The following is an 11740-nucleotide window of genomic DNA, read 5'->3' as shown; positions in this document are numbered from 1 at the left end:
GGTCGATGTATCTTTATTTTAATTGCTTAAATTAAAACCTTTTAGTGATTATTAAATCTAAACTCATATGCATTATGTGATTAGACCATTGACCATGTCTATGCATTTAGAGGTTCACTTTGTCATGAAAGTGTTAAGTGATTTTTTGTGATTGTGGGTTTTTGGGCTTTAAATCTTTTCAGATTTAATTTATGGCAGCTTTGCCTTAGATGAATTCCCATTATGAGGAATAAGCTATTTTCATTTGGGTCAATTCAGAGTCTAGCTAATCTAACTGGCTATTTTCCTTAATCAACCATTCACTCAAGAAGTGGATAAGTATTAAAGAAGGGATTTGTATTTTTCACTTTTCAATTTTGTAATTTAGAAATTGGAGAGATTTTCTAAAATCTTCTTCCTGAAGGATTGGATTTGTATTCATTCTAGGAGCTATGAGTGTGGTATTTTTGTGAGATCAGTCTCATTGGATCCAATTGAGGTAGATCTTTCTTTATTGTGATTTATAGTAGATTTAGTGGGCATTTTATTTTATTGTGTGGGTTTCAGTTTCTGCTCCTTTTTCTATCAAGTACCTGGCCTTCCTATTTTATTTCTTCTACTCCATTTCATCTTTTATTTTTTTTAGTCATTTGGTAGGAGGCTCAGTACTAATGTTCCGTTCCATTTTTGTTTGCTAGTTCTACCTGGTTGGTCAGGTATGAACATTTTCCTACGTTTTGGGATGGGGGTTTGTGGTTTTGCACCATTATGTTGGCCATTTTTGCATACTGTGTCCAAACTCAAATATTATTAGATTTTTGGGGTTTTTTGTACATAAAGAAAAAATGGGTTTTAATTTTGAAGTTTTCTAGTTTTGGGGGTTTTACCTTATTTTGCACGTTGCCTTATTTTTCTAGGTTTTCTTTGCAAGAGTTAGGTCATGGACCTAGATTATCTGTTTGGATGTTGGTTGGACCTTTATTGCATTTTTATGTTGCATTGGGATGCATGTCACATCTTTCCTCTTGAGTCTATTTTTGGTTGAGTGACTTTCTGCTTTGTGTTCTCATCCAGTCCTTGTGTTATGATCTTCGTGATGGTGGTGCACCACACAAGTACATGTGTGTACATTTGTTGGGTGACTTGCAAGGCCTTATCTTCTGTGGTACTTTTGGAAGTTATGATCATTGGGGTTGGGTTGGGAATTTGCATGCCTACAAGCACTCATCATTGGATGAGTATGGGTAGGATAGGGTAGCATATGGAGGGGATTCTATCTCATAGTGAGGTGTTCATTTCCTGATTGGTAGACAAAGTTTTATATAAGTGATAACTAACTTAAAATATTGAGTGGTAATAAAATATAAATAATTAAAAATAGGATTATGTGCCTTCCATTGGGAAGTTGATGTTGCCAATACTAGCTTGGGCTTATCGATGTCAAGTGACTCTCTATGATGTCAGTGCCTACTTAGTAGCCTATTGAGTTGTCTAACCAGGACCTGTAGTTTATGCATTGCCTATGTTCTTAGTTTAAGTTATCATATTGCCTAGCATGAGTGTTAGCCATGGACATTGTGCTTCATGTGTGTTTGTGGTTGGATCATTATCTCCATCAGCATGGTGAGAGTGGGCCTACAAGTTCCACATGGATGGGAGGCATAGCTACCTATACCACTATTGGGGACTGGTGTACAGAGACAGACTATTATCCCAATGCATCCATTGTTGGATGTTTTCACTTGGTACTTCAAGTTCCAGAGTATGCTTCCTTGTGATTTATGGTTTCATTGGAATGTTTGTATATCATATTTAGATGATGTTAGTTACTATCACATTTCCTTATTATGATGATTCACATATGATAGATGATGTTATCTACTTTGTAGGATTATCTTATGCTTTACTTCTAGCATGTTAAATTTCCTTATGCTTACGTTGTAGCATGTTTTAGTAGTGATGTCCCTATATGATAGTATCGATGATCTAATAGGTAGCTTGGGATTTTATGTGCAGGGGATGACTAGGGCCCACAATGGTCTTATGATGCTATTATGGTTAGGAGGAATGATGTACTTAGTTTGGTAGTACTACTCATTATGATGTTATTTTTGTTTAATGCAATGTTGCTTTCAGTACATTGTGATGTTTCCTTCTATACTTTCCCTTTACAGATTGTTAGATGGATTGATTGTGTTTCCATCTTTCATTATTCTGTCAAGTGTTCTTGCCTCAAAATGTGGATCTAGTACTCCTTGATGTGGAGGAACTTGTAACTTAGTTTTCTTATCTTTTTACTAGATTTTTTTCTAGCATGCTATCTTGAGATCTCATTTGAGATTCCACTCTATTGTGTGAGTGTGCAAGATCTTTCATGGTATATTGAGTTTCTTCATGTGGCTTGGTAGTTTCTCACATGAAACCCTACACCTATTTTTTGTTTCTTTCTTGTACATCCAAGAACTTCCTTCCATCATTGGTGCACATCTTCATGTGGAAAGGTATTTTCTCATGTGGCATGTTGCACATCTTCACGCAAAAATTTGTCTGATGTTGGTCCTCGCATGAAAAATACGAAGTATCTCTACTAGTTTTTGGGGATCAATTTTTGGCGATTCTAGTACCCATTGGGTTGAATTAATTTTCCATGGTTGGGAAAATCTTAAATTCTTTGTCCTGTTTTCATTTTGCATTTCTATTTCTTGTTGTGTTGTGTTAGTTCGGGTAGTCACGTCAAGAGTTTTGTTGGCTATCAGGATGGTGGTTAAGTCTTCCATTCCAAGGATCTCCAAGTGGTGCATTATAAAATTATCATACAAGATGCATAAACATTTATAAATGTAGTTGCTAACCAAACTACCCTTCTGCCAAAAAATCAAATTTAATTAATAAATTGTTTAATGGTCACCTTGGGATTTTTATGAAATGATTGAATATTGGCTATATTTCCTATTTCATATTATGCCTTAGAACTTATTTAGTCACAACCATTTAATTCGCAAGGTTGGGGTTGATTAAGTGCTAACTAAAGTCAAGATTGTGAAGGTGTGATAACTTTATGATTCACATCATCACAAAGTTAGTGGGCTTAACCAAGGTTAGGCTGGAAAATGTGTGCATTATTTTGTTATAGCCTAATCATACAATTATGTTAACATACCATGCCTCAAGTTGTGACAGGGCAAAAGGGGCAAGCCTTAAGTGTTTCAATAACACACTTTGCACCATTAGATCCTTCAGATCTACGACCAACACATGATTACAGTAGGTTAAGAGGAGGCTAATATTTGATTTGTGATCACATGATTGTCTTGCATTTTCTTGGTCACAAGGATATGAGGTGAGCCTCAAATTAATGTGGAAAAAGTATGGGTGTGGTTAAGATATTAGTCTTCGCAAGGTCGCAACAATTAATGGAAAATGCTAGAGGCAGGCTACGAAGTAGCGATAATTATTGGGTCATGGTTTCATAGGAAAGAATTTTTATTAAGGAAAGGTGGTGAAGAGGCTATGATCATGGCTGGTCAAACATAAGATATAAAATTAAATACTACTAGAGTGGTAAAATGATGATAGATATTTTGTCCACATGGCAAGGTTTCATGGTTAACTCTAGCTGACCAAATAACACAGTTGATTTTGCAAGTTGATGGCAATGAAAGTAGCTCCTTGATGATGAATCCAATATTTTTGATCTCCTACAACCACTTTCATCATTCCCTAGGTCTGATTAATGCAAAGAGATGCTCCACCACCACCTATTGATCCATCCATTCAGTCAGAAGTTAATAACCATCATTCCTGGCCTTTGAGAGCTTTGTTTGGTGAAGAAGTGATCTTCTAATGTATGGATTTGTGTTGTGATCAAATCTTTTCTAGTTTTGCAGTGATTATTCTTTGTAGATTTGATTTTGGTGGTTGAATTTTATCTTAGAATGGAAGTTATCTAAGTTATGCTTGCACTATAAAAGCAAATGTTGTACTCTTTCTTAGGGTCAGATCTTCTCTATTTCTTTGGACTGTCATAATAATGGTATTATGCATGAATGGGAAAAGTTTGGTCTGAATACCCTATTTTGGTGCATAACCTCTTTAGAATAGATTAGGTAGTTATTTTCATGTATTAATTCTCCCTTTTCTCTTCAATAAAATTTTAATTGCATCCAAATAGTAGAGGAAGTCATCCTTCTCTAGAGAATCAACCTCATAGTTCAATTATAATAGCTTGGAGGTTGTTTCCATGTTTCACAAGGTTGTCTTTAAGTAAAAACTTTGGACAAGGGTGCAAGCTTTTGTGACAATAGTAGTTACATTCGATGTCCCTGCTAGTCTCCAAGGAAGTCATTTTACTTGCACATTATCAAAACTTCAATGCTCCACATTCACTAGAGATTGCTAAATTTTATGATTCACCATAGAAGGTGCACAAAGATATACAATCATACTCACATTCCATGTTTTCATCAATCTCTAGGAAAATTCCATCTCTGTGTTATGAGAACAAGGCACATTTGCATATCTATTGTAGTGTTGAAGGCACTACTTCACAGTCAGCATAGAGACAAACATTGAAATGCACATCCATTTCTAATTTATTTTAATTCATAGTCAAACCAAGAAAATAAGACAAGATCATTTATAGTGTTTCCTCCTTTCACTATCTCGTTGATTCATTTCATCGAGATAATTGATGTAAGGAAAAAATACAATTGCACACATCTTCTATCATAAACATATCCTTAAAGTTAATATATTTTTTGAATTTTTTGTTCAGAAAAATCAAAATTTGATCATTGTGGGAATGGTTCTATGGTAAAGACACTCAAGAAGATAAAATATATTCGAATAATTTTGATATGATGAATAATAGAAAAAAGAAAGAAAGAAAAAAGTGGAACTTTAGATATTAAAAGTTCTACATATTAATATAAAAATCAACAAAAAATTATATTTATATATAGTTTGTTTTATTCTTCTTTTATATTTATTTAATAAAAGGTAGGATGTGACTATCAATAGAATAACATAGTTATCCTTCAAGTCTATCTTTTATAGCTAGTGCATTTTAGTAATGTGTCTTTTATCATCTTGTTTATTTCTAGTTATATATCAAAACATTGATGGGAAATGTGGGTGGCAACTGTAAGATGGCTTACTCACCCTACTTTCCTATGCAGTAGATCTCACTACAAGTCTTGGTTAAGCGAGCTAGGATTTGGAGGTTTTAATTGTTTTGGGCTAGGAAGGTCATCATCATCTTCTTGGTTGTCCTTCCATTTCCTTAGACTCATTTTTATTAGAATATATCAAACACTTATGTGGACAAGTTGTTGGTTGTCAACCAATACAAAATGGGAAATTTAACCTCTACTACCTCTTATGACACTTCCTACTTGGTTTATGGGACTATTATTTAGGATCCTAATGAGATCATGAAAGATACAATAAAAAGTTATATCTCTCTAGAGTGAGTAACTTCCTCTCCTTGTGCCTTCTTATAAACTAGTTAATGAAATGGTTTTCTTCTTAATGGAATTCTAAGGACCAATAACATGTCTATGAGAACTTTTCTATCTTTCCTTTTTATTAATAAGGAAGATTCACCTTATGTTTGTAGGTGCAATCTTGTCCTTGTGGGAGTAACTCTCAATATATCCTTTCTCTTTAAAAATGGAAATCCAATTTTGATGATAAAAAAGGTTTAGGTTTGTGTGTCAAAAATGTAGTACCTACGAATACAAAAGACTTCAATAGGATGTTAAATAATTAGGATTAGTACATCAAATAGATCAAAGGAAAGTAGAAAAAACTCTAGAAATCATCTTGTCTTTATCTAATTAGGAAAAGTGTGATCAAGAGCTTAATTTCCCTTAGAATTGAGTCCCTAATCACTGGACAATACATGTCTAATATGAGAGGATCAATCAAATTTATGAAATATGAGTGAAAATGCTTTTGTCATTTACCAGATTGAAAGAAATTGTGTTCTAATTACTAAGAATTGAACATATACAATGCAAGTAAGCTAGCAATTAACTATGATGACAATGCAAATCTAAATATAATGGCCATGACTTCGGCATCACAAAAACACATCTAGATGAGAGAGGACCATGAATTTGGCATCATAACCATGTGAATTAGAGGAGAACCATTTAAGCTTCAAATCCATCTTATTTATAGTAATTAAGGTCAAATTTGTAGCTAACATTCATAGTTTAGGGAGGGTTAGGATGTAACATGGAGTGATCCATGTGATTCACCCTAATTGGTCCATGTATCATTTTCTTGCACATTTGTACCCTTTAATATGTTATGTCTTTAAGTGGTGTTTATAAATTCTATTTTAATTTATTTGTTTATTTTTTGATTGGATAAGAGGTTGACAATTTACCATTGTGTTGTAAGTTCTAGCCTATTAATTTCCTTTTATTAATTAACTTAGCCAAGTGTATTTAAATTTTGATTTATTTAAATAGATTAGGCCATTTGATTCTTGATTTAGGAACTAATTCATTGATGTTGACTATTTGATTGTAGATTTGATGAATTGTGTCAGTAATTGGGTTGGCATAATTAGGACTATATCTAGATTAGGATAAAATATGGTTTCAAGTCTATCAACCTATTTTTAGGTGATTACAAGGTGAAGTTGCTCCTACTAGGATTTTTATTCCAAGTCTCTCCTTCTAGTTCTAATATTTTGTGAATTTTTTTCAAGCTATTCTCAATTTCTTTGGTATTCTCTTGGCTATAGCTGAGATAGATTTAAAAAGTTCAAAAATATACTAAGTTTATAGAATCTTTGTTAAAGTGGTTCTCAACACAATCCTCCATTCTTTTTTTCATCCTTCAAGCAAATTTTGGTGTATCCAAGGGAATGGAAGGACAACTAGCAATATGATAGTACAATTTTGAAAGATGATGGTAACTTCATGAAGTTACATGAATTTTATGCACAACAATAAAATAATTGATTTACCTATGTGGCCAAGTCATTGGGTGGTAGTTGATATAAAAAATGAAACTCAACCTATTTTTCCCCATACAACACTTCCTGCAAAGTTAATGGGGCTAATGTTCAAGTTCTTAATAAGATCTTATAAGAGATAATTGAAGAGTTAAACTTATATCTAGTTGATAAGTTTCTCTCCTTTTTTATTTTATAGAATAGTTAATGAAATATGTTTCTACTCAATGGAATATCATGTGTAGTGTAATGATTAATGACATGTCCTGTAGCTTTTTCCTTCTTCTTCTTTTCTTAATAAGAATTTTTTTATTTATGCCTATATAGGAGGTTGGACCCATGGGAGTAGCTTTCATGATCTACTTTCTCTTTGCAAATGAAAAACCAAATTTAATTCTCAAAAGAATCTAGGGATAGTTATTCCTACTTGGATATACCTTTTAATTCTCCCCTTGAAATTCTAAAACTTTGAGGATTTTTGAGCTAGTGTGGAGTCTTTTGGTACCTTCTTAGTAGTAGCTAAGATAACTAAGAAAAGGTCTTATTATGACTTTTCCAGGATCCATGTTAAAGTGATGATAAGAGAAAAATTATCCCTTCTTTTATCACCATGAATGATGTAACCAATGTCAAGATGGACCTTAGGGAAAATAGTCCTAATCTTGTAGCAAGAGTTACATAATGTAAGAAAACAAGAGTAGAGAAGAATAATTGAGAGACAAGCTTGGGCAACCTTTCAATTATTAGCTCAACATAATTATAATGGATCTTTAATATAAGTATCGATAATAGATATTATAATTAATTAATAAGAAATCAACAAAACCCAAAAATATAGTTATCATATAGTTTTCTCTTTTTTCCATTTTTAAAATAATAATTTGATATTTGTATAAACATATACTAATTATATAATTTTTTCTTTTACAACAAAAAATTGAGATTCACATACACTCCACCAACAAGGTCTTTTTACTATTAAATCTCTACGTCATTCATTATGCATTTTACAAGTTTTGTTTTATTATCTTTTAAATACATTTATTTCCATTTTTGCATATATAAGTTCGTATTGAAAAGTAGTAGGGATTGAAAAGAGTCCAAGAATTCAATATATTTTTTAGAAGTGGATGACATGCATTTTTTATTGAACCATAAAAAGAAATAAGGTTTCAACTAGCTTTACTCTATGTGCAATATGGAAAGTTTAAGGATGAAAATTAACCCTTGCATGTGAGGATGAACTAAAAGGATCTCATATATAATGTAAGAAAACAAGATTAGAGAAGAACAATTAAGAGACAAGCTTGGTCAACCTTTAATTATTAATAAATTAAGTATAATGGATCTGCAATATAATTATTTATAATAGATATTATAATTAATAGATTAGAAATGAACAAAAAATAATAATGGTTATCATTTTGTTTTCTCTTTTTTTCATTTTTAAAATAATTATTTGATATTTGAATAAACATACACTAATTGTATTTCATTTTTTAGAGCAACAAATTGAGATTCACATACACTCCACCAACAAGGTCTTTTTAGTTTTAAATCTTTAGACCATCGATTATACATTTTAAACATTTTATTTTATTGTTTTTTAAACACAATTTTTCTCATTTTTGCAAATACAAGTTTGTAATAAAAAGTAGCAAGAATAAAAAAAGAGTCCAAGAATTCAATATCTTTTTCAAAAGTTGGTGACATACATTTGTTATCAAACCATAAATTTAAAAATAAGAATTCAACTAGCTTTTCTCTATGTGCAATATGCAAACTTTGAGGACCAAAATTAACCCTAGCATGTGAGGATGAACTAAAAGAATCTGATTATCTTGTACCTATACACTCTCAATTTACAAATAATGTTCACAACTTAATTATGTGCCTCCTCTTTATTCTTTTAGCTTTTATATAATGCATTTGATTGAATGTTTTTAGTTCCACATTTTGTAATTCCTTTCTAATAAATTTTAAATTATCTATCACTAAATCATTGCATTCCATAAAGTAATATTAAATTATACCAGGCTATTTGTACACCGTTTTTTGATGTTTGCACATTTTACATACATTCGTATGAAATTTTTTTTATCGATTTGATATCTACAATCCATTAAAACCATAGATGCAATATCTACAACCCACAAAACCATTACTATCTTGAGAAATGATTATATTGCAAATCTTACTAGAGCAAGTCTCTCACATTCAATTTGATTTTATTCCATTAGTTATATTTGGTGCATGACCTCTTATTATTTTTATGAAAGGATAATTACTAGTAAAATTTATTAGAAATATTTAATAAAAAATTACTTTATTAATAGTTTCATTCTTATAGAAAATTAATATTTTTATATAAAATTTGAACTTTTTATTTTCCACAAATGAAACAAAATAAAATGTATTTAAATTATATATTTAATTTCCTATTGGCTTATCCCTTGAATCTAATAAAACACAAGTACTAGTAACTAATTTATTGATAGGATCTACCAATTACCACAATCCATAGGTATAGTCTGAATATTTCTAGATCTAATTGTTTCTATGTTTTTTATCAACATTTTGGATCACACTCAAAGATCCATCATCAATACAAGAGAAATAACAGAGAAAAATTAATGGATCATAAAGTGTGATGATGAAAGACTTGCACACAATCAGATTTAGAAGCATCTAGAGTAAACTAATTTATCATTAATGAAACCATACATTCCAAACATCTAAAACACATACTTTTTCTTTGAGACAATAGTTGTTTATTTTTATATTTGCAAATAGTTATAATAATGTAAAATGTTAAACACTATATGTTTTTAATGTACCAAAAGTCAAACATTTTGGGATTTTTTCTCAATTTTATTGTTGTTTTCGATTACAAAATATATAGATCATGAAGAAAAAATGTTGAAATTTCAAGAAAATCCACTATGTTATAATAATGTAAAATGTTAAACACTATATGTTTTTAATGTACCAAAAGTCAAACATTTTGTGATTTTTTTTCCATTTTATTGTTGTTTTCGATTACAAAATATACAGATCATGAATAAGAAGTGCTAAAATTTCAGTAAAATCCACTATAATATAATAAAGTAAAATGTTAAACACTATAAGCTTTTAATGTACCACAAGTCAAACATGTTGGGGATATTTTCTCAATTTTGTTGTTGTTTTGGATTACAAAATAGACAGATCATGAAGAACAAATGTTGAAATTTTAGGAAAATCCACTATGTTATAATGATATAAAATGTTAAATGCTATATGCTTTTAATGGACCACAAGTCAAATATTTTGGGCATTTTTTCTCAATTTTTTTATTGTTTTCGATTACAAAATATATAGATCATGAAGAACAAATGCTAAAATTTTAGTAAAATCCACTATATTATAATAATATAAAATGTTAAATACTATATGCTTTTAATGTATCAAAAGTCAAATATTTTGGGTATTTTTTCTCAATTTTGTTGTTTTAGATTACAAAATATATAGATCATGAAGAACAAATGCTGAAATTTCAAGAAAATCCACTATGTTATAATAATGTTAAATGTTAAAACACTATATGCTTTTAATGTACCAAAAGTCAAACATTTTGGAGAATTTTTCTCAATTTTGTTGTTGTTTTGGATTACAAAATATACAAATCATGAACAACAAATGCTGAAACTTTAGGAAAATCCGCTATGATTTCGATTTTTTTTTTCATACAAGGTTTGAACCTGCGAGGCAACCCAGCAAAGGCACAAGGCCCGTAAGCTAACAATCAGCAAGACTCGATCCCTTGTGGGCTCTTTATGAACCATTCTAATTCACCAGTAGACCAAGTGCCCATTACTATTTTTGATTTTTTGAATTTTTATCAAAGATACATTTTGTGTGAAGGATATCTGCATCCCACTAACTAGATTGGAAAAGACCCACCTACAGACTAACTACATTGGAAAAGACCCACATAAAGACTAAGATGTACAATACACATAGTAGAAAGATGTACAATACACACAAGTAGAAGGGTTTCCTAATCATGGCTCGTGGTAGAAATCCAAGTAGGATTGATTGGAAGGGGGAAAACTAGACCATTCTTTTGTATATCAATCGTAAAGTAAACCACTTCATCATCACTGTCACTGTTGGCAATCCAATAAACACTTTTCATGTGGTGAAATGTTGATTTAGCTTCTCCATAGGCAATAACAAGCTCAATGACTCTTCTCATGCAAGGCCGTCGGTTGCTCACCTTATCAGTGCACATCAAACCCACATGTAAGACATGCATGATCTGTTCTACACAATTAGCCTATCTCTTCCCCTTCCATCAAAATTTTTCTCTATATCCATTCCACTATGTTCACCCCCTCTCCATACTCTGCCTCTCCCATCGCTCTCTTTTCACTCACCAGCTCTAACATCACCACTCTAAAGTTTTATACATCACTCTTCTCTCTCACCTTTAACCTCTCCATGTATTCTACGTGCCATAGTTTCACCCAAAAAATTTGTATAAATAGATCAGAGAATTAGATATTGTATCAAGGATAACTAAATTATTAAGTAAATTTTAGTGAGGCCAAGTGTTCATACATGGGGCTATAAAATGTATGCCAAATTTGTGTTGCACCTCAAGGTGAGCTATTGGAGCATGAGGCCCAACATAGATGTAGGAGGAGGAGCTCCTCAAAATAGACTCTTTGCCCTATGGAAGAAAGCTGACACTTTTTTCCTCACTACTAATGTTGCCCCACCTCCTTGAGTGCAGCATCTTGATATCAT

Source organism: Cupressus sempervirens, chromosome 9 (assembly GCF_028749045.1).
Source record: "Cupressus sempervirens isolate cs-2001-9-10 chromosome 9, ASM2874904v1, whole genome shotgun sequence".
Classification (NCBI taxonomy): Eukaryota; Viridiplantae; Streptophyta; class Pinopsida; order Cupressales; family Cupressaceae; genus Cupressus; species Cupressus sempervirens.
This window is presented reverse-complemented; position numbering follows the sequence as displayed.